Source organism: Sminthopsis crassicaudata, chromosome 1, assembly GCF_048593235.1.
Source record: "Sminthopsis crassicaudata isolate SCR6 chromosome 1, ASM4859323v1, whole genome shotgun sequence".
NCBI lineage: Eukaryota > Metazoa > Chordata > Mammalia > Dasyuromorphia > Dasyuridae > Sminthopsis > Sminthopsis crassicaudata.
Window position 1 is genome coordinate 443,458,263 of NC_133617.1, and position 22,198 is coordinate 443,480,460.

At 33.1% G+C, this 22,198-nt stretch overlaps 1 protein-coding gene across 7 annotated transcripts in view; it reads left to right on the forward strand.

Annotated features, from left to right (window-relative positions):
* Nucleotides 1-22,198, forward strand: part of ROR2 (receptor tyrosine kinase like orphan receptor 2) — a 241,264-nt gene that overhangs the window by 73,882 nt on the left and 145,184 nt on the right. The window contains exon 3 of one of the 7 annotated variants that reach the window (XM_074280667.1): nt 11,189-11,325. The exons of 5 other annotated variants lie outside the window; for them this stretch is intronic. The gene's annotated coding sequence lies outside the window, so the exon portion shown is untranslated. Of the gene's footprint in view, nt 1-9,840; nt 11,326-22,198 lie in introns of those variants that run through there. One more of the 7 variants, XM_074280664.1, reaches the window with a different exon arrangement.

The window sequence follows — 22,198 nt, forward strand, 5'->3', positions numbered from 1 at the left end:
TGAACTTAGAGACAAACACTTCTAGTTGTGAAAGAAATCAGCAGATACCCAAATAATAGCTCTGAGTGAAATGAAGCTGTCAAATGAAGACCTGATTACCAAAACTGGGTTATATGCATGTTTTTCTGGAATGGCTGCCATAATGGGCACCACTGTGAAGCTAATAGAGCTTTTGCAATCAAATCTAATCTAGTCAATAAGTTTGTATGCAACCGAAAAGAGTGAATGCCAGGTTAATGACAATGAGATTGCCACTTGTAGGAATGTGCTATGCCACTATCATCAGTGCATTTGCTTCCAACATGACTAAACCTGATTTGGTGAAAGAAAAATGTTATGAAGGCCTTCATTATCTATTTGATGAAAGAGGAAAAACTTATAATTCTGGATATCTTTAGTGCCAGAGTAGGCAAAACTATCAGACCCCCAATGGCAGGGAGTCTTTGGAAGGAATGGAATCAGAAACAGTAACAGCAATAATTACTAATTGTTATGTCCTGCTTTCTAGATCCCCCAAGTTGGGGTGACAAAACATAATGTGCTTTCTAGAACCCCCACACCAGAGTGATTAAAATACACCTTCCTAATGGAGAAATGATGAGGCGGGACTCCTGAGGATGATGGAAAAATGGAGTCCATTTATTTCAAGAGATTTCCCCTTTTTACAATGTAACAAAAACAACACTGAGCATGTGGGATCACATAAACAACTTGCTATTTTACGTAGTTTGCCACCTGGTATCACTCTTCCATTTACTATCACTCTGCTTCAGTCTCAACACAGGTTGTCACCACCCGCTGGCTTCTCAGTAAGGCCAAGAGGCTCTTAGGGGAACTGAACCAGACATTGTTAGCAGGTTCCCTCTGGGCTGAAGGGTCTTATACCTTACCTAGAGTTTCCCTACTGTCTGTGACTCTCTGCATCTCCCCCTTTCTTTTGTTTTAATTGAAGCAGGTATATACCAGTGGTTAAATCCATTACTATGTGAGGAATCACACAGGCAAGTTGTAATATCATACAAGCAAGTAGTAACATAACAAACAACATGAACAAAATACTGTAAAGATTTCCATGAGTCCCAGAAGGAAGGTATAAAAAATAACTATCAATTCACAATCACATATATATCTCCTTCAGCAGCCAAAAAATAGTCCAAAAGCAATCTATTGTCCATCATTTCATGTGTCAGGGAATCCAATGATTCCTGAAGGTTTTGAAGTCCTGCATCAGTCTTATTGAGAATTATTTTTGATGTTCATGAGTACACAAAGGGTTAACTGCCAGGGTCTTTCAGTGGTGGGCATAGTCAGTGATGGAACCACCCAATGCCTCCTAGGTTTCCCCTTTGCCTCGAGGGTCTTCTCTTTTTCAGTCTCTCTTTGATGGACAAGGCGAATACAGCTTGTTGGCACCCATCTGATTCCTTCTCCATCTGTAGAGATACTAGCAAACCCTCTCCCCCAAGCAATTAACCTATCTGGCCCCTTCCATTCACCACTTTCTGGATCTCTCCACATTACTTGGTGATTATCTAAAGATAGTAGAGCTGCTTGCATTGAACACTGCCCTTCCAGTAAGTTATGAAACCTGTCTGCTGGAGGCAGTGCATTTTCATTAAAAAAAAAAAAAAAATTAATAAAGTTAAATTTAGAAGTTCTTTAGGGTTATCTCTTTTATTTTTGGAGGAGTGTCTTGATCCTGGATTCTGTTGTTGGGAGTCAAAATCTGGATAAATATAACTGAATTGCATTTCAGGAGTGTATAGTAGGGCTAAACTTTTTCACTGATTAAGGAACACTGTTCCATCCACACTGGTATACTAATTTTCCATTGAATGGGAGCAGGAGAGAATGCTGGCAGGCCTTCTATAGCAGCCCTGACTAAAAAGCTGAAGTACTTAATTGTTTCCTAACTGTTGTAAGATGACTCTTCCCCATAGATTGATGGGGAATATATTTTTTTTAATACACTAAAAATGGAGCAAAATCCCCTGCACCATCCCCAAACTTCCACCCCAAAGGGGCAGCACCAAATTCAGCTGCTGGTGCAGATTGTATCACTGCCCCTCTCATTCCTCCTCCTCCTGCCCATGAAAACTGAGTTGAGGGAGGAAGGGCATGCTCTGCTGTGGGCGGAATTCAAAATAAGCTCCTCAGCAAGGTACTTAAAGTACTTAATTCCCTTTCTGACCAAGGGGCAATAGTACTTTAAGATACTTAACTCTTTTTCTCCCAAATGCTTGTGTCCCATAGATCTCCTAGAGCAGTAACAAGCAAAATAAATCGGTAAAATGCTTAAAAAAAAAAAAAAGAGCTTCCTTAGCTTTGCTGTACCCTCCATGGCTTCAGGCACCAACTTGCTTGTTTTTCTTCTCATACTTACTGGTTTGACCATCCAAGTTAAAATCTTTCCTAGTTTTAAAACTTGTAGGATTCCTTAAAACCAATTTTACTCCATTATATTCAGTTAGTTGTTCACCCACTGACTTCCACATCTTTGGCTTCAAACGCTCCTTACACTCCAGAGCATCTGAGAACTCCGGGATCTGCTTCTGAATTACCAACAAACCTAGCTTCTCTGGTAACCCAGTTAAGCATGTTTCTTACTTCCCTAGGTAGGGAGACTCTTTTCTTAGTAGTTGCCTCATTTGGGTTGAAAAATGAAAGTGACCTGACTAGTTTTTACTGATTCTTCCCCCTTGCCTATTTTTATATTTACCCTTCCCAGTCAAGGGGACTTCTCCACTGAACTCAGCCAATTGCATCAGTCAAGCTGATTTGCTTAGGACCTCAGATAGAGCCCCACGTTTGGGTACCAAATATTGTGTCCTGCTTTCTAGAGCCCCCAAGTTGGGGTGACAAAACTTACTGATGCTTTCTAGAGCCCCCACACCAGCAGGATTAAAATATACCTTCCTAGTAGAGAAGTGATGAGGTAAGACTCAAGATTTTTTCACCATCCTTGTGAGTCCTGCCTCATCACTTCTCCACTAGGAAGGTGTATTTAATCACCTCTGTGTGGGGACTTTAGAAAACAGTGATAAGTTTTGTCACCCCAACTTGGGAAGCTCTAGAAAGCAGGACACAACAACTATTGAGGTTTAATGTGTCTTATGACATTCTAATACTGTCTTCTATTTACCTAAATGCAATAAAACTTTATGGATGTACCCTGACAAATACTGGCATTTATTAAACTATGTCACTATAAAGAGAAGGGACAGGATGTGAATGGGATGAATATGATGTGTTGGTTCTGAGTGCTGGACTGATTATAGAGTCATCCTCTCCAGTGTATGCATTTACATTCAGTAGAGTGGTAACCCTAAGGCAAGATGACTACCAGATGACTCAGCATCAACAGATTAGAGGAACAGTACATTGCTGACATGAAGGGAAAGCACATTTGGCAGCAATGGAGCAGAAAAGGAGCGAGCAGTTTTTTTTAGAGATTTGTGTATAGCACTACATTTAAATATCAATATTGTTTTTGTGAAATGATACTGAAATTCATAGGCTACTAAATGAAAATTAGAATCACACAGAATTTAACATCAGGATAGTTCATCTGCCTCTAAGAAGAAAGCATTTAACTCTATCAAAAATAGTAAAGTGCTAGAATGCTTAGAGAGTATAGGATTTTTGGCTCAGTAAAAAGGTAATAATCTAATCAGCTTCTATGATTCCCTGAAGGTTCTTTAAGAGCCAAAGACTTTGGTGTATCTAAACTATTCAGTATTGATGGAGCCACACTGATCTGTGATAAAAACATGGATGGTCCTGGAGAGAGAAATAGGCTGAACACTTCCAGTGTTCTCAAGAGACCATCATCAATCAATGCTGAAGTAATTGAACATATACCTCAGATTGAAGTCAATCTCTACCTGAATTTTTGACTGAACAAGAGATTTTGAATATCTTTAGACTCCTAATGTATGGCAAAGCACCTAATGCTGATTCCATTCCAACAGAGATTTTACAAGGTAGGAGATCCACTGCACATACAAAAGCTGACTGAAATCTGGGTTACATGAAAGAGGTGATCATTTCCTAGAAGTTAAGAATGCTTCTATTATCCATCCCTATAATGGAAAAGGAAATAGAGTGTTATCTTGTGACAATCTTGGGAGCTAGGAGGCAAGAGGGTCTCTCTTTTAGTTACTGATGGCAAGTTTCTTTTTAAAAAAATTTTATTTATTTTTTATTATAACTTTTTATTGACAGAATATATGCTTGGGTAATTTTTTACATTATCACTTGCATTCACTTCTGTTCCAATTTTTCCCTTCCCTCCCTCCACCCCCTCCCCTAGATGGCAAGCAGTCTTATACATGTTAATTATGTTATAGTATATCCTAGATACAATATATGTGTGCAGAACCAAACAGTTCTCTTGTTGCACAGGGAGAATTGGATTTAGAAGGCAAAAATAACTTGGGAAGAAAAACAAAAGTGCAAACAGTTTACCCTAATTTCCCAGTGTTCCTTTTCTGGGTGTGGCTGATTCTGTGATGGCAAGTTTCTTGCCAGAGTTCTCCTTAATTGATTGATTCTTCACTTGGAAAATGGTTATCACCCTGAGACCCAGTGTTATTTCAGAAAGGCTGAGAGTAGTCCATACGATGTTTCAAGAGAAATGTTAAGAAGCATAACAGAGGTTTGTAATAAGCTGTTTAAAAATTGACTAAGGCTTTTGATACTGTTAGTTATTGGATCTTGTGGAAGATTATGGTGAAATTTGGTTGTCCAGAGAAATTCATCAGAATTGTATGCCAATTTAATAATGATATGCTTACATGGGTTCTGAATTATGGATGATGCTTTCCTATATTCCCAATCACAATTAGAGTAAAACAGCACTGTATGCTTGCTCTGATGGTATTTTGCATGCTTTTCAGTCCATTGTTCTATGCATTCAGTAGGGATGAAAACAGCATCAAAATCAGCTACTGCACTGATTTAAGTTATTTAAATTGGAAAGGTTAAAGTGGAGGGAGAATTTTGTTTGCAGATGATTGTGTACTCAATGCATCATCTGAAGCTGAGATACAATTGAATATGGATCAGTTCTCTGACACTTGTGATGATTTTTGCCTCAGAATTAACACCAAAGAAAACAGAAATTCTCTACTAGTCAGCACCACATTATTTATACGTGGAACTCTTGGTTAAAATAAATGGAGAAATTTCAAATACTGTGATAAGCAGTCCACTGTATGCTTTCCAAGGATCTATACATGGATGACAAAGTTGATGCAGAAAGATAAAAAGCAAATTCCCCAGCTTTAAGGTCTAGCCACTAGGGAAAATTATATAAATTGTGAAAGAGCCAGAAAAGGAGCAATAGTGGATTATAAGGAGGAAAAAAAAAACAAAGTACTAAAGATATTAACAGTGGTAGACCTCATTAAGAGAATAAAAGAACAATTGTTTGAAAGAAAAAAAAATGATTGAACTCAGAAAAAAAATTGGCTGAACAAATTGTGTTATATGATTGTGACTGATAGATTCTAAAAAATGGATAGACTTGCACAAAATATAGAAGTGTTAAATGAGCAGTACTAAGATATTGTTGAATACAGTAATAGCAATATTGTTTTAAGAATAAATGTGAGCAAAAAGTTATTTTTACTATTATAAACACCCAAATTAAGTGCAAAGGACCTTTGAAGGAAGATGCTACCTGTATTTCAGAGAAAATGATAAAAAGAAGTATGTATTGAATGATTTCACACACACACACACACACACACACACACACACACACACATGTGTCTAGTGTTAGCATCTTTGGGTGGGCAGGAGGGAAAAAAATTTTTTTTTAAAACGAAATTATATCTAATAAGAATAGCACGTTGTACATAAATGTATAATTATCTTTTTTATTATACTGTTATTGAAATAATTTCTTTTGTTCCATAAATTAAAAATTAAATAAGAAAACAAAGAAGTAAAGGACAATATAGAAGGAAAAAAAACCCAATAAAATTAAAAGGAAACATTTATCTGGCAGACAGAATGCATAGAGAATACTTAAGGGTTATAGATCTTTCAGAAAAACATGATACCATAATGCAAGAAATACAAGAAAATGATCTAGGATATCTGAGTATGGAAACAAAGTGCCCATTAGAGCATTTAGATGGTCTGAAGGGAAAAAAAATTATGCTACAAACTCCAAGGCTATTCTTATGACAACAACAAATTGTATTAATGACTAAATGACTTTAAAATATAAAAGAAAGTAAATTTAATTTACTTTTGTCCCATTAGAAAATGCAGGAGAGAATGAAATGATGTTTTAGAAAATAAAGAAAATTCATATGCAAGCCAGGGTAATTTATCCTACAAATCTTGAGCCTTAACATCATTTTTTTTTTAAAGGAGGTGGGAATATTAAATAAAGTATATTTGAAACACTTTGACAAAGGAAATCATACCTGACTAGATTATTTTTTTTTTTACAAATATTCTAGACAACACAAATATTGAAAAAATAAGCAAATATAGCCATCTAGGAGAACACAAGTAATTAAATAGATTACAATTATAAATAAGGAAAAATAATAAAAAATTAAAAGAGAAAAACACTGTTGTGTTAACAACTACAACAAAATAACAATAGAGAGACCGTTACATGATATCTTTTTAAAAGTACATGAGACAAAGTTGAAAGTAGAAGTCAATAGAAGTGATAGTAGAGGAACAGACTTGATATAACCATCATTCACCTAAATTAATAACTACCTATCTCTCTGTCTATCTAAAAACACACACATACACACACACATATATAAAATGTATACACACATATAATAACTGCCTTAATAACAGGTGAATCAGGGTATTTTGAGGAAGTGGGTGGTTTGAAGTGGGAATGGAAATCCAGGGAAAATAACTCCCATATCAGTTTAGGAAGACTGGGATCTCCAGAAAAGGAATGGGTGAAAAGATAAAGGAAGGGATTAAAGCAAAGAGAAAGAATAGAAGAACTCTTGTTTCAGTGGTGGAAAGTAGTCTTAGCAAAAAGTGCTCCCATCAGGAAAGAAATTCTCTATAAAAAGGTATGAATACTTTAAAATGAGTATAATAGCAGAGATTTGAAATTTAGACAGACTATTCATGTGACCTTGAAAGAAGGAGTATCAGATCTCTTATAAGTAATTGATAACAAAATGAATGGGACATTATTGACCCAAAAAGACTTCATGGCAAATGGGAGAAGTGTAATTCATTATAGGATTGCTCAGGTTAGTAGAGAACTGCACAATCAAGGATAGGAACATTCCTACTTTGGAGCAATACTTCTGTCTTCTCTATTACTTGCAGAAATTGGTATTTTCCAGAGTGAGACATAAGGGAAAACAAAAACTGGGGGCAAAGTTTATCAGGCAATAACATAAAATAAATAGTTTAAATGAGAAAACAAAAAATAGGTATCTTAAATGCATTGATTCAATGAGAAATACAGAGAATACAGGGCTATTAATTAAAGAATAAAAGTCTAAAATAGACAAAAAGGAATATTAATAATAGAATTAGGAAAATAAATGCTTTTTAGAAAAAGATACAGAAAATTTTTTTTAAATTAATGAATCAAATTGGAGGAGAGAAGGGAGAATTTCATTTATCTTAATAGAGGGGAAAAAAGAAAGAATTAGATAACTAGATGAAGTAAATACAGAATGAAAATAGGTACAGTGGTATATTGTTTGTAGAGTTGTGAATGAATACAAATAACCACTTTGGAATGCAATTTGGAATTATACAAATAAAGTGATTTAAATGTCAATATTCTATGACATAGAGATTGTATTTCTAGGATTATCCCTCTAGAAGACTGTTGATAAGATTCCCTTTTAAACTAAAACATTTATAAGCATTATACTGAAAAAATTATGTTTATATGCAGGTCGGGGTGGGGAGTAGAGTGGGCACATAATGCCCATCAATTGGGGAATGACTAAACAATTTTGATTCATGAATGTAATGGAAAATTATGTTGTAAGAACTGATAATATAACGATTAAAATAATATGCACAGTGAGCACAACAATGTAAACCAAAAGAAAAAAACCTCAAAAAAAGAAAAAAAAAAGAATCTTGCAAAATCACAAAGAACAAGTATAACTCCAAATATCAGAATCATTCATTTTCAGTGGTAGAAAGTCAGTGAAAGTGGTTCATTGCATATATTTTCAGATTTTTCAAATGCATTGATGCATTTTGCTCCTTTTATTTGATTTTTCATGTTTTTCTTTAAAAATATGCATTTATATATTGGAAATTTTTTTAGTGACTTAAAAAGACAAGAGACTAATAAAAATATTTTTTAAAACCTATTATCTATATCAGGAGGTAAAACATTAACTATTCCCTAATTATAGAGATGAAGAAGTTAAGTGATTGCAAACTTTTCTTTTATAATAATTCTGTATGACTGTGGATGGAGGCAAATGGTACTTGGTGGCTTACAGTGAATTAAGATAAATTATATAAATATTAAATTATATTATAAATAGTTACATCAATCACTCTGCTGTTCCTGACTATGACTACATAATGGACCAAGTACCTCAAGCTCCTGAATTATCAATCTTGACAGTTATTTTTTCTCTAAAAAATGACTTAGAGTAGTCCAGAGCAGTTTGTTTTTATCTAGGAAGGAGTTCAGTATACTATTAGCATCCTTCCTCAGAATTACTTAAATTCCCCTTTATATAGCCAGAATTTGATTGACGGGCCTTAAGAGAGGGCCTGAAGGCATTGATATATATCTTTATATTGGTGATATGTTGATTAGGTTGACTGAAACAATATTTGCAGAAGTGAAATGGTGATTCATACGAGACAGAAGGTCAGAGTTCAACAGTAAGAAAATTCAAGATTCAATTTCAATTCAAAATGGGAAGAGTTTAATCAAAATACAAAAACAGAAACGTTAAGCAAATCTTAGACAGTGGGGATTTTTATTAGGGTTAGTTACTAACTTATATTTTTCCTGATGTAAAACAGCAACCATGCATCTATAGTAAAGTAACTTGAGTTCACAGTTTCTTGTATATAATCATACCAAGACTTACTCCCTTAATGCCACTTACTCTCTGGGCAATCAACCAAAACCTCACCTTATCTAAGAAAATTATCAAATGGTTGACAACAAATTCTTCATCATTTAGAGGTTTAGGAAAATGCTGCTCACCTTAATCAAGATCAACTGAAGATACACCTTTTTCTAAGTGAATATGCCTCTACATTAATATGAGAAAACAATTTTACCTTCATCATATCCTTAGAAAACAAAGGTCTTCCCAACCTTTCATTCCTTAAGTCCCCCTTGTTCTTTAGAGGAAGAAGTTTTCCAAACCATCCCAAAGGACAGAAAACTTTCAACTTGGGGGATCTGAACTTTTCTAGGAAGAATTCACTGATAGAGTAAAAATCTGAACGATGAGCATTTCTGCATAGGCAGGACAGGGTTAACTGAAATTATATAATAAGAGTTCATTGACCATAGTATCTGGGACAGTATAGTTGAAAACAAAACATTGTGATCCTGATGAGCATAATGGAATAAAACGAGAGGAAAAATAAAAATTAAAGAGTATCATTGTTTTAGAGTATTGCTGCACAATAAGAAATGAGGAAAAAATATTGCAGGGAATGCTGAATGGAAATAATAGGTGAAGAATGGGTGGAAAACAAATTATATAAGCAAATTGTATAAGTACAACATACTAAAGAGAAACAGTTTTGAAAGACTTTTGAAAGATCTCTGATCAATGAAACACTCAATTATGTCTCTTAAGTAAATGACTGTGAAACTTTTTCTTTGTTTTTTTTTTTTTTTTTTTTTTTTTTAACTACCCTGTGTTTGCTCTCAGGTGAAATTTATTCTCTTTTTGGGAGAAATCTTGAGAGCTTGAAATTTGTTGACCTACTCCTCCATCTTCCCCAAATCCTCTCCTCTTCCTTGATTCTTTAACCCTCCCTCTAGGCAAATTATTATCTATATCCTTCAGGAAATTATTTTTTGGCTATTAACTTTTATATCTGTTATGTACCATAACAGTATTTAGGCAATTTGTTTCATATTTGTCTTTCTATACTCAGCACCTAGGGCAGTAAATTTGTAGGGAAAAACATAATGCTTTTTATTTTCAAAACATATGCAAAGATAGTTTCAACATTTATACTTGCAAAACTATATTAAGAAATTTTCTCCTTCCTTTCCCCTTACCTCCTCCCCTAGATAGCAAATAAATCAGGAAAGGCAACATTTGACATTTGAGCTAAATCTTGAAGGAAATAAAGAATTTCAAGATGGGATTGAAGATGGAGGTACATTCCAGGCTAGGGAGCCCATATAAAGACAGAGATGGAAGATGGAAAATACTATGTACGGGACAGTGAATAGGCTAATAGGTTGGACCCAGTGTATATAGCACATGGTATGAGACTAGAAATGTAAGAGAATGCAACTAGTAAGTGAGCAATTCTTGACACTCTTATTCAAGTACTACACAATATGAATATGAATAATGAAGACCAAGTATTAACCTTGCAGCCTGTAGCAAGTAACCAGTAAAATTCCTAATGCAACTCAAACTAAATTAAAATATAATTGGGAAAAGTTTAACAAAATAATGTCAAACCATAGATATAATGTTAATCTGTGGCTTTCTAAGTCAATCAGTAGGGATTTGTTTCTATTTGAGTGAAGAGGTAAAAAACATTATTTACTAAGAAATTTATGGGAACAAGAAGTTCAATTTGCCACCTTGCCTGAGCAACAAAGAGGAAGAAAGACACATTCTTACTTATTGCTGCTAATCTATATATGTTTGTGATGTGTAAAAAAAGCATTGTAGGTGGCATCTAGGAGTAGACACAGGAGTGCACAATGCTGCACAAGAAAAATCAGATCAAAAAGAAAAAAATGAGAGAAAAAAAAAAAGCAAGCAAACAACAACAAAAAGGTAAAAATACTATGTTGTGATTCACATTGAGTCCTTGCAATCTACCCTTTCTGGATGCAGATGATTTTCTCCATTACATATCTATTGGAATTGGCCTGAATCACCTCATTGTTGAAAAGAGGCATTAGCACAGTGATATTGAATTTAGCAGGTGCTTAATAAATTCCTATTGGATCAATGAGTGTGCCTTTATATTCTTTGTGGCCCAGAAAAACCTTTGACCATTATGATGCATGAAGATACAGCAAAAGGGAACCACTGGAGTACTCCCAATATACCCTGAACAAAAACATGAGGACAAATGTTCAAGGACAAATCTGATGGCCCAGCGTGTTGGCCTCAACAGGTAGGTTGGTTAGGCTAATTTCCATTAATAAATGTGAGCCTGTGTGACTTTTAATTAATACAGTAGAATGAAAAGACAAATGTTGATCAATTCCAAAACTTATATAGTAGCCATATATACGAATCTTCTTATATTGTCTCTGTAGTAAAAATTCCGCTATGTCTACTTAGTTACAGATTTCCTACATTTCTCCTAATAATTTGTGATAGATAAAATATGGTACTCATCCATTTGCATGATCTTGCATGATCTTGGCTAGTGTGGGGCATTTAATGCTAGATTCCCATACAAAATGTAGCAAGATTAATATGTGTCTGTAAATACTGTAGGGATTTATGTTTATATATGGAATCTGAGTAAGTTTAGCTATCTGCATTGCTTAAAGTTATCACCTCTCTAGTACTTCTTTATTTATTTTTCCTTTTATATTGTCTAGGACATAAACCCTTCAGATTATTTTCCTCATTATATAAATTGTTTTCTAAGTTATTGTAATTTTATTACAATAATTCAGTTAAATGTAGAACTTGCATACTGCCATGGAGATGAGCAATCCAAGACAGACATTATTCAAAAATTTACCAGTCACGGTAATAGTAATGTTGCTGAATCAAAGTAGATAATTTACTAAACTTAATTCTTTCTCAGGACTGTTGCTTTTCACATTTTTATATTATAGCACTTGAATTTCTTGTGTCATGAACCATTTAAAGCTTATTTCAAACCCCAAATTAAAGCATGTATGGTAACAACAAATACAATACATGTAAATGATTGAGAAATATAGGGAATTAGATGGGAGGAAAGGGTTTCTCAATATTATTTATATCCTCAGCACTGAATAGTCTGATTAATATTCTGTGTTTGCTCCTAGATGCCACCTACAGTGCTTTGTTTACACATCACATATAAAATATAAATTAGCAGCAATAAGTAAGAATGTGTCTCTTTCTTCCTCTTTGTTGCTCAGGCAAGATGGCAAATTGAACTTCTTGTTTCCATAAATTTCTTAGTAAACAGTAGTCTTTACCTCTTCTCAAATAGAAACAGATCCCTACTGATTGACTTAGAAAGCTACAGATTAACATTATCTATGTTGTGACATATTTTTATTTTGTTAAACATTTCCCAATTATATTTTAATCTGCTTTGGGTTGCATTAGGAATTTTACTGGTTACTTGCTACAGGCTGCAAGGTTAATACTTGGTCTTCATTATTCATATTCATATTGTGTAGTACTTGTATGAGAGTGTCAAGAATTGCTCACTTATTAGTTTCATTCTCTTACATTTCTAGTCTCATACCATGTTTTTTTACTCTGGGGTCCAACCTACTAGCCTATTCACTGTCCCATACATAGTATTTTCCATCTTCCATCTCTGTCTTTATATGGACTCCCTAGCCTAGAATGCATCTCCATCTTCAATCCTATCTTGGAATTCTTTATTTTCTTCAAGATTTACCTCAAATGTCAAATGTCAAATGTTGCCTTTCCTGATTTCCCTGTGTGTTCAGTTTTCTTCCAACTTTGTAACCTCCTTGAGGGCAAGAGCAGTTTCAATTTTTTTATCTTTGTAAATGTTTATTGATTAATTGATCTAAAAGGTTTTCCTTTTGAAATATTTAAATTTTTTTTAAATTTCGTGACAGGATTTTGAATGGGAAAAATTCCATTTTAAAGAATTTTAATTCCACATTGTCTTCCATTTTAATTGTAAAGATTTATAAGGATTTGTGTAGGTTTTACATTCCTCTTCCCTATTCCAGCATCTCCAGATTAACCTCTTTATTTTTTTTTAAGTTCACTTGAACAGGATTTATGCTTGATTAAGTTACTGTCTTTTATTATAATTGAAGAAAAATGTTGTAGGAAGAGAACTGAAAACTCCATTCAATGAAAACCATATTGCAGATCCTGCAATGAAACGAGAGAGTCTGTCACACATTATCCCTTTTCTTTATATGCCAGGGAGATTTATCTGATGTGAAAATGATTCAGTTGAACCAAACTGTGGATTAAGGGAAGAGTGTGCATTTGACTTTTTAAAAAAAGGAAATTGTCTACTGCTAACATTGTAGGAGATCAGGTGATGGATTGTGCTCGCTGGTCTAACACTCATAAACTGTATCAGTAAACCATCCTACTTCTCAGTTCATGCCAAAAAAAAGAGAAAAAGAAAAAAAAAAGAAAAGAAAAAAATAAAGGGGTCAGTTTAACAATAATTCTCTTAATAAGAGAAGTGAATTATTATGTATGTAGGGATCCTGATATATGTAGAATATAGAAAGTGCTTTATATCACTGGAGCACTGAATTGGAATTACACAACCTTCAGAGTTGAGGAAGAATTAATGAGATAGTGAAGTAATTTTATGTGACAGTGATACCAGAAGAAAGGACAAAATTTATTAATATAAAATAACATAAGCTTATATTTGTGTTTGATAATTAGATTAGTGTATATTTTCATTAATTTGAACCTCACTATTTCTAGGTCATTTGGACATTCGATTTAAAATTTTAACTTTTTATTTTTTGTGGCAAAAAAAAAAAGTTTTTAAGGCAAATTCATAGTGTTTACAAGGGAAATATTATTGTTTTCAAGAGATCATAAAAGTGTCCATTGTTGTACAAATATATTCATCGGAGCTAGACGTGGATAGATATATACTTTAATTATACTGATGGAGAAAACCGAGATCCAGAGAGATAAAATATCTTACCCAAAATCACACAGGTGTTAAATAACAAATATGTTATTTGAGCATAGATATTTTGACAACAAATCCAGTGTACTTTTTGTTCATAATTTATTTTATCCATTTATTAAAGTAAATTCCTTGACTATTAAAGCTATTTTAATTCTATATTATATCATGTAACATATCAATAGTATGCATCATATTATATAATTTATCAGCACATTATATACACACAATATTTTATTAATATATTTATGTAATTAATGTTTTATAATGACAATATGATTATTAATAATCTAGCACCAATATGCTATTTGTAAATTTATAAATTATAATGCAAATTATAATTTCAATATGTTCTTTATAAATTATATGCTTTTAAAACAAATTCCTTGACTATGAAAATATTTAGTTTTAATTATTATATATATATATATAATTATAATATCCTTCATGATATCCATCTTACGTTTCCAGTATGCTCTGTTGCTATAATTATGCAATCAATATAGTAATATGACATATTAATATTGATTTCATTGATTTAAATATTTAATAATTTGAGTTTCACTGGTCTGGACCTGATTTCTTACTAATTAGCTTAAATTAGTGAATTTGCACATCAATAGCTGTAAATGCTTAATTCTGGGCATTCACTTCATTTGTGAATACCCTTGTAGCACTTTGCATTTACTATTGCCAGTCTCTCCTAATTCCCAGGCCCTCAGAAAAATCTCTGGAGACTATCTTTTGCAGTGCTTAAACCAATTTTATTAAGCTTATCTCTATCTGAAATCTTCAGAGATCTCTGGCCATTGTTTCATGAGAACAATGGTTTAAATATCCAACTAGAGAACAGCCATGTGCAAACTCAAGGTCTTTTATTCAGGTGTTCACATCCTGCCCCTGACTTCCTGCTGACTCCCAAGTGAATACCAGGTCAAAGAGAGTGACTTCCTCCTCCCCAGTGCTTAAATAGGGTCTATGAGATCTCACACACACAGCCAATCAGAGAAGGAGGCGCCTCCTGTTAATGAAGCAATCTCAATATGACCAGAGTTCCCACTCACTAGACGGTCCCTGTATGCTCACAGCAAATCACTTCTGGGGGTCTCAAGCATTACTGCTTGTTTACTTCTTGGTGCACTGAATGAGACCCCACCCTTATAAATAGCTAAAAAAATTGGCATTGTGGTTGTGAAGTTGAGGAGTGTGAGGGACACAGTATGATAATAGTAACCAGGATAAGAAGTTCTCAATCCATACTGCAGGATTTTCAGGCTTGCAAGGAGGTGGCATGTAAAATTGGGGCAGATCTTAACAGAATCAGAACTACTAAAACAATAAATAGATGAATGCATATCAAGAATTGAAATAGAAATGCTTTTTCAGATCTCATATCTAAGCCCAATTCACCTTATATAATCCAAAGATCATTTCTAATCATGATTTTAGTAAGATTTTAGATGAAAATTTGAAAATAGCAATACTTGGCTTTAAAATTAAATTTTTCATGGGAATAATGTAGGTATATACCCAGAGGAAGCTGCAGAGTAGAGACCTATAACTTCTCTTGGAACGTTTTAAAATTACTATTTTAATCTGATACTAGCCTCAGACTTGGACATTTCTGTGGACTTTTGTTTTATTTTGTGCTATGTTTAAGTTATGGATTTAAAATGAAACCTTTTAATGTTTTAGTTGTTCTGCTAAAAAACTTTTTTGGCTCATTTGACTTAAAATTATACTTTTCATTAATATTCCAGTAGGCTAGTTTCTCCTTTACATAATAGCAGAATTCATCATATATATTCATCTCATCATCCCCTTAACTGCAAATGGAAAAAAAATCATAGTATCTCAAGGAAATTTTGAGGAGGAGGGAAGTATCCCAGATTTTCAGAAACTGATATAGTTTATTTAATTCTGTACATTAAATGCATATGATGTACTCAAAAATTCTAAAATATGTGGCTTAAAATTCTGGCTATAAAACCTCACTGCAAATTCATACTAATAGATAATCACTATTTCTAATTGACAACAATAGTGAAATCTTACAAACAGAAGAACATGCTGTATAAAGTATAAGACTGGACTAATTTTAAAATTATTTACAAATAGGAAAAGGAAAATCTAGATCTAAAGAAAAAAGGACTATGCCTTTGTGATAAGCTAAAGGAAAACCCCACTGAGTTATTGTAAATCAGTGTTTTCTTTTGTGTTCAAAGATGATTAAAATCTTCAGTCTTTTATCTTCTCTCTGCCATTTCATTTGTCTCGTGTTTTCCAGAGTCAGACCCTGTTTCAAAAATCATATAACTAGTTTGGAATTCAAAGAGCTTTAAGTGATTGCTTTGATTTCTCCCCATATGCAAGCACTTAGACATGACCTTGTGTTCCCTTAATGTGACTTGGAGGCACTACAATTACCTTTCTTACCACTTGTTCTTTCTTCATTTTTAAACTGGATATTCAAGTCTTAATCAAAAAAAATTTCCCCAACACAGGATAATGTAGGTTGAGATAATGTGGAGATTGTGGTCAATTTTAGTGCTGCTAATACAACCTGAAATACTTTATCCAACTGATGACCAATTTAGGTTTTCAGAAATTAATAGTAATCACAATGACTTTGTCATTTCATGGAATTACCATGAAGATGGAAGAGTTTATTCTGGATTAGGAAGAAAACATGTTTGCAAAGAAATTTGCAGTACTTGATAAATGAAATATTTGGATTCTTCAAAAATTGAAACTATTACAAACTTAGAAGAATACTAATTTATTCACAAAATATGTGGTTATTCTTTAAATAGTATTTAATTTTTAATTGGAAAAATCTTTTTTTTTTCCTTTCCCTTCCATGTTCTCCTCCATGACTAAATCTTCCTATCTTATCCAGATAATTGAAAGTGCAGTGATGTTAGTTAGATGTCAATATTGATCAGCAGTGATTTGTTATAAATTTAGATGGTTTGCTTTGCCTTAGGCAACCAGTCCAGTGGTCAGGCACCCAATCAGTTAGCCTACTGCAATTCAGAATTCCCAAGGGATTACCACACCCAGAAAAAAATCATTTTCCTAGATCACTTATTAATGTGATTCAGAAAATATCCTTAGGTATATGCAACACTATTTTATGGATTAAAAATATTACTCCATCTTCTTAAGATATTCTTAAGTTGACCAGGGAAGAGACGCATTAAAAATGCCATCTCAGTAAATTATTAAGTTCATTCTGCTAGTTCTGGGCAGTAAAAGATTCAAAATGACCTAGGAAAAGACTTTTCCTTTTCTCAAAAATCTTTAGGAAACTTGATATAATTTATTTCATTATTTCACTCTAAAATAAGTTTCTCTAAGGTTAGAAACTATCTGTTTTCTGTAGACTTGCTGATCTGAGAAAAACAATAATGAGCTCAGACACATTTCTCCTTATTTTCTACAAAACATATCCTTTAATGCATGGATGAAGTTGTATCACTAAAGCTGAGTCTTCATGTTTCTGCTTGCTTTGAAAGATTCTACAATACAAATGACTCCTTTAAAAGGCTCATCTGTTTTGCATTTAGAGGGAGTTTAAACCCCATTGGGAGATGTTAGAAAGGAATTGTACTTAAATTGATTCATGTGTGCTTCTCTTCCTGTAAAATGATTTTGTAAGCAGGTTTTTCTCAACATCAAAAGGTTAAATATTGCACCCAGCAGCATAGGGCTTGAATCATGTGGAATATAATTTGTGGTTATAGTAAAGACATGAAGGAAGTTATCCTGCTTCACTGCATCTTCACATGATTAAATAAGAAGAGAATGACACTAGGCCCAGGCTTGACAGAGTTGGTATTTTTTTTTTTTTTTCCTCAAGCACTATCACAATAGAATTTGGAGAAAATTGATTTTTTTGTCAACTGAAAAATCACATATTAACTGAACTTTTAGATGTCATTGAACTGAATAGAGAAATTTTTTCATGCTTGGAATTATTAAGATTTTATAATGAGTATAAGTAGGGAAAATTGATGAATCAACTATGGCTATGGTATACCCCATATGTATTGTTGTTGGAACTAGTCCCTACTGGTGTTGATATGAAGATTGTTCCAAAAATCCCACCGAGACTTTTTAGGACACATTTATCTTGGACATTTTTGTGCTGGCTAAATGCTTAAACTCTGTGCATTGGATTGACACATCTGCCCTTTGGTCCCTGTGATAGCATCAGGAGGAATGGGGCAGCATCAGACCTCTGAATAAGGAAGAATCTCCCATATAATAGAAGATCTTCAAAAGAGTGACCCTACTCTGTGATGTTATTTCTACCTAGTATATATGGCATATAATCAGCTTCTCTCTGTAACTAACTCTCCTTTACAGAAAGGGTTAATGGAAACTAAAGTAAGGGCTTGGTCTGAGTTTGATCTTAGTGTATTGGTGTCTCTCCAGGCACAGGAAAAATGTTATCTTGAGATGGACTTTTTTTTTTTTTTTTTTTTTTTTACCCTTCTAAGAATCCTTGTGAATTTAAGAGCATGGGAATTCTAGGTCCCTTAGTCAATGCTGCCTTTAAGATGGTTCCCCTTACAGTTATTACAGTGGTTTTTTTTTTTATAAGAGAAAACCACTACCATCAAAAGTAGCCCATTTTCTTGGTTAGCTTGCCAGAAGAATTGCCTTGAAGGAAATATCTAAGCTGGATTGAAGAGGAAATTCTTATTTGCCAAAAAATAGTTTTTTTCAGTATCATGTTTTAAGCATCAGCCTCCCAGAAATTATAGAAATCATTCACCATTTATTTATTAAACACTTTATTTATTAAGTCACTGTGCTAAATTTTTGAGATACTAAAAGAAGAAAAAGACAATTTGTGCCTTTTAAGGAACTTACAATATAATAAGAGTTCTAAGTTATTGATTCAAGTTTAAGTATTTGTCAGTGTCCATTTATGAGGTGTGTGTATGTGCGTGTGTGTGCGCATGTGTGCCATTTCTTTGGTTGGAAGAAATAGATGGTTACTATGTTCCTGATTTAAATTATACAATTAAGCATCTTTATATTTACCTTTTGGAGGAATATCTCAAATCAGAGTCAAATCTGAACTTTGAGTTTCCTCACAGCTTCAGCTTGATTGTAAAGAACTAGAGATTCAAAGAAAATTTAAAGAAAATTCTAACCTTTCTATTTAGAGGGCAAGTGTAACCTCAGGACTAAATCTGGTCTCCATGTATGGAAAACAAAAGTCAGAGATATTTCTAGAAGAAAGGAAGCTCTTTAGCCACTCTGAGTGCAACAAGAGGTTGTATTAATAAACTATGAAATAAACATTCAGTTTTATGTTTTCTTGAAGTGCAGGAGGAGGGGTGTGTTCAATTTGAATGAAGCAGACTTATAGAGGATTTGATGAATTCACTTTCTGGATGGGAAAGGTCAGGAAGAAAACAAATGATTATTTCATTTGATCCTCACACAATCCTGGGAGATAACTGCTGTTTTTAACGTTTGAAAAAACTGAGTCAGATAAAGATTAAGAAACTTGGCCAGGCCACATAGGTAATAAGTATTTGAGGCTAGATTTAAATTTAGGATTCCGTGACTCCAAACTCAGTATTCCATCCACTGTACCACCTAGCTGCCTTTAGAGGAAAACTTAATCCAAGGGCCACTAAGAGAATATTATGTATCATTTTGGCGTATAATCTGTGGAATTGATACTCTCCAGAATAGGAATTTTAAGCTTTTTTTTAATTTTTTTTATTTGCCATGGTTCCCTCTGACAGTCTCATGAAACCTATGGATCTATTTTTAATATAATACTTTCAAATTTCTACAATAGATTAGACAGGATTATATAAGAAACCAATTAGATTGAAATAAAAATCTGACTTATGGCTCCTGAATTATGTGGTTCTGCAAAATCAGACTTACTATAGAGAACTCTGGATCTAAAATAATCACAATTAGTTGTTTTTTTTTTTTTTTTCAGATATAGTGTTTTCCTATTATATAAAATATTTTAGAAGCCATGATTTGAATAAAATGGTGAGAATGTCTGATGTTATTGCTGTCTACATTCTCATCAAAATTTTGATCTAACATAATATGATAATTTAATTTTTCTCATATTATTTTCTGCATTTCTTTCTTTCAGATGGGATAAGGCCATCTTTTTTCATCCTGTCTCTGAACTCTGTTCAAAGTTATGACTGTGGGATTGCTATCATTAGTCTCATCCACTGTTTTGCTTTTCTGAAGTTGGAAATGTTTTGAAATCTTTTGTCATAGAGGTGTTATAGATTATAAAAGAAAAGAGTATATGAAATATATGAAAAATATTAATGAAATATTTTTAAGAATTCATAGAAGAAAGCAAAAGGAAGTTCAGAAAACACAGGCAGATATTAATAGTGGTAGTCTTAAATGTAATACATATTTTAAAAATTCTATGTAATGGAGGTTTATAATTTTATATACAGTCCTCTTTGGGTCTTTGTATTTTAAAATATTGATGTTTATAAGTTCATGTTTAACAAATGCAATTTTTAAAAGAAGACTATTTGAGTAGTACAATCAGAACCCCACAGTTGTCTTAATAGTGATAAAATAAGTGGAAATGTCTCCATTTAAATTTTTAAATTAAGAATAGATACTTAATCAGTCAATTCATATTTGTGTAGCATTTATTATATGCCTCTCCTCATGATGCTAAGCATGGTAGGAATAATAAAGTATAGAAGGCATAGATCTGGTCTCAAGGAGTTTACAAGTGTACTTTGGACATAGAAGGCACTTTCATGAAGCAATGAGATGAATACAAAGCACTATGTGAGATCAGAATCTAATAGTTTCTCGTGTGTGTGTGTGTGTGTGTGTGTGTGTGTGTGTGTGTGTGTGACCACTATGTTTCTAATAGTATTGGCTACAAGATCAGAGGTTTAATTGCAGGTATTCCACCATCTCAGTATACTTAGAAACAACAGAAAAGAAGATAGCTTTTATTGAAAATACTGTGTTAAAGGTAAAATTAAACACAGGGAATGTAGTGATTCTTCACTATTTCTGAAAATAGATATATAATTTGAATTGTAAATAAGTGCCTAGAAGATATAGATACAGCTATAGACAATTATATATTATATTATCTAGGAACAAAGTGTCTTTGAACAAAGTCAGTAATTTGGAAGGGGATAGGAAATCCAGTCTCCTTAATACTGATTTGTTTGCAGCAATGGTTGAGGATGAGGAGGACTCTGATAAATGCAGGTGGATAGGAGACCATTCTTAGTTGGCCTAAGAATCTGGCAGCACTTACCAGATTATAGTTATAATATGACCGGACTATATGTAGTTATATATGCTGCATATAACTATTTTATTGAACTTGAGATAGTTCCTAGAGAAAGGAGTTCCTTCCTTTCATTGGCAGAAGAGGCTTGGAAACTTAGTTAACTCGAATTACTTTAGAACAGCCATTCTTAACTTTTTTTGTCATAGACTCCTTTAATAGTCTGGTGAAATGTATAGACCCCTCTCCAAATAGTATTTTTAAATATATAAGATAAAGTGTGCAAGATAAACAAATTAAACTAATTATATTAATCAGAAAATTAGAAAGTTTTGTGTTGAAATGCATTCCTATTTATCCTACATGATTTTACTTCTTATAATGAAGTTTCTTACTACAAGGCAGTTCTTTGCAATGCAGCCTCTTCATTTAATGACAGTGTTGCTAATATTTCATCTCAGAAATCTGTGATATGAGATGACTGCTATGTGCAAAGTACTTCTGTAGGTATTGTCAAACACAAAGTCTGTGGACCATATTTCTGAGTATAGTTGAAAATAGATTAAGATGCAGTTGAGAAATATTTAACCAAAAAAGGGAATAAAACATAATTTTATATTTTTATTTTATTTTATTTGAAAAAAAAAAAACAAGAGTAAGCAAAAAAAAAAAAAAAAGAAAGAAAAACAAAACAAAATAAAGTCTATTAGTAGATGAAATTGTATTCACTAATGCCCAATTTTTTTCTCCTTGTGAATTAAATCTTCTGGTTTGTCCCCATTACATATAATGCTTATAAGAATAAGAATGCTTCCAAGAATAAAGAGCAGTTGAATAAGAAAAAAGTTCTGAAGATTGTAGCAGCAAGTAGTTCAGACCCTTGGAACA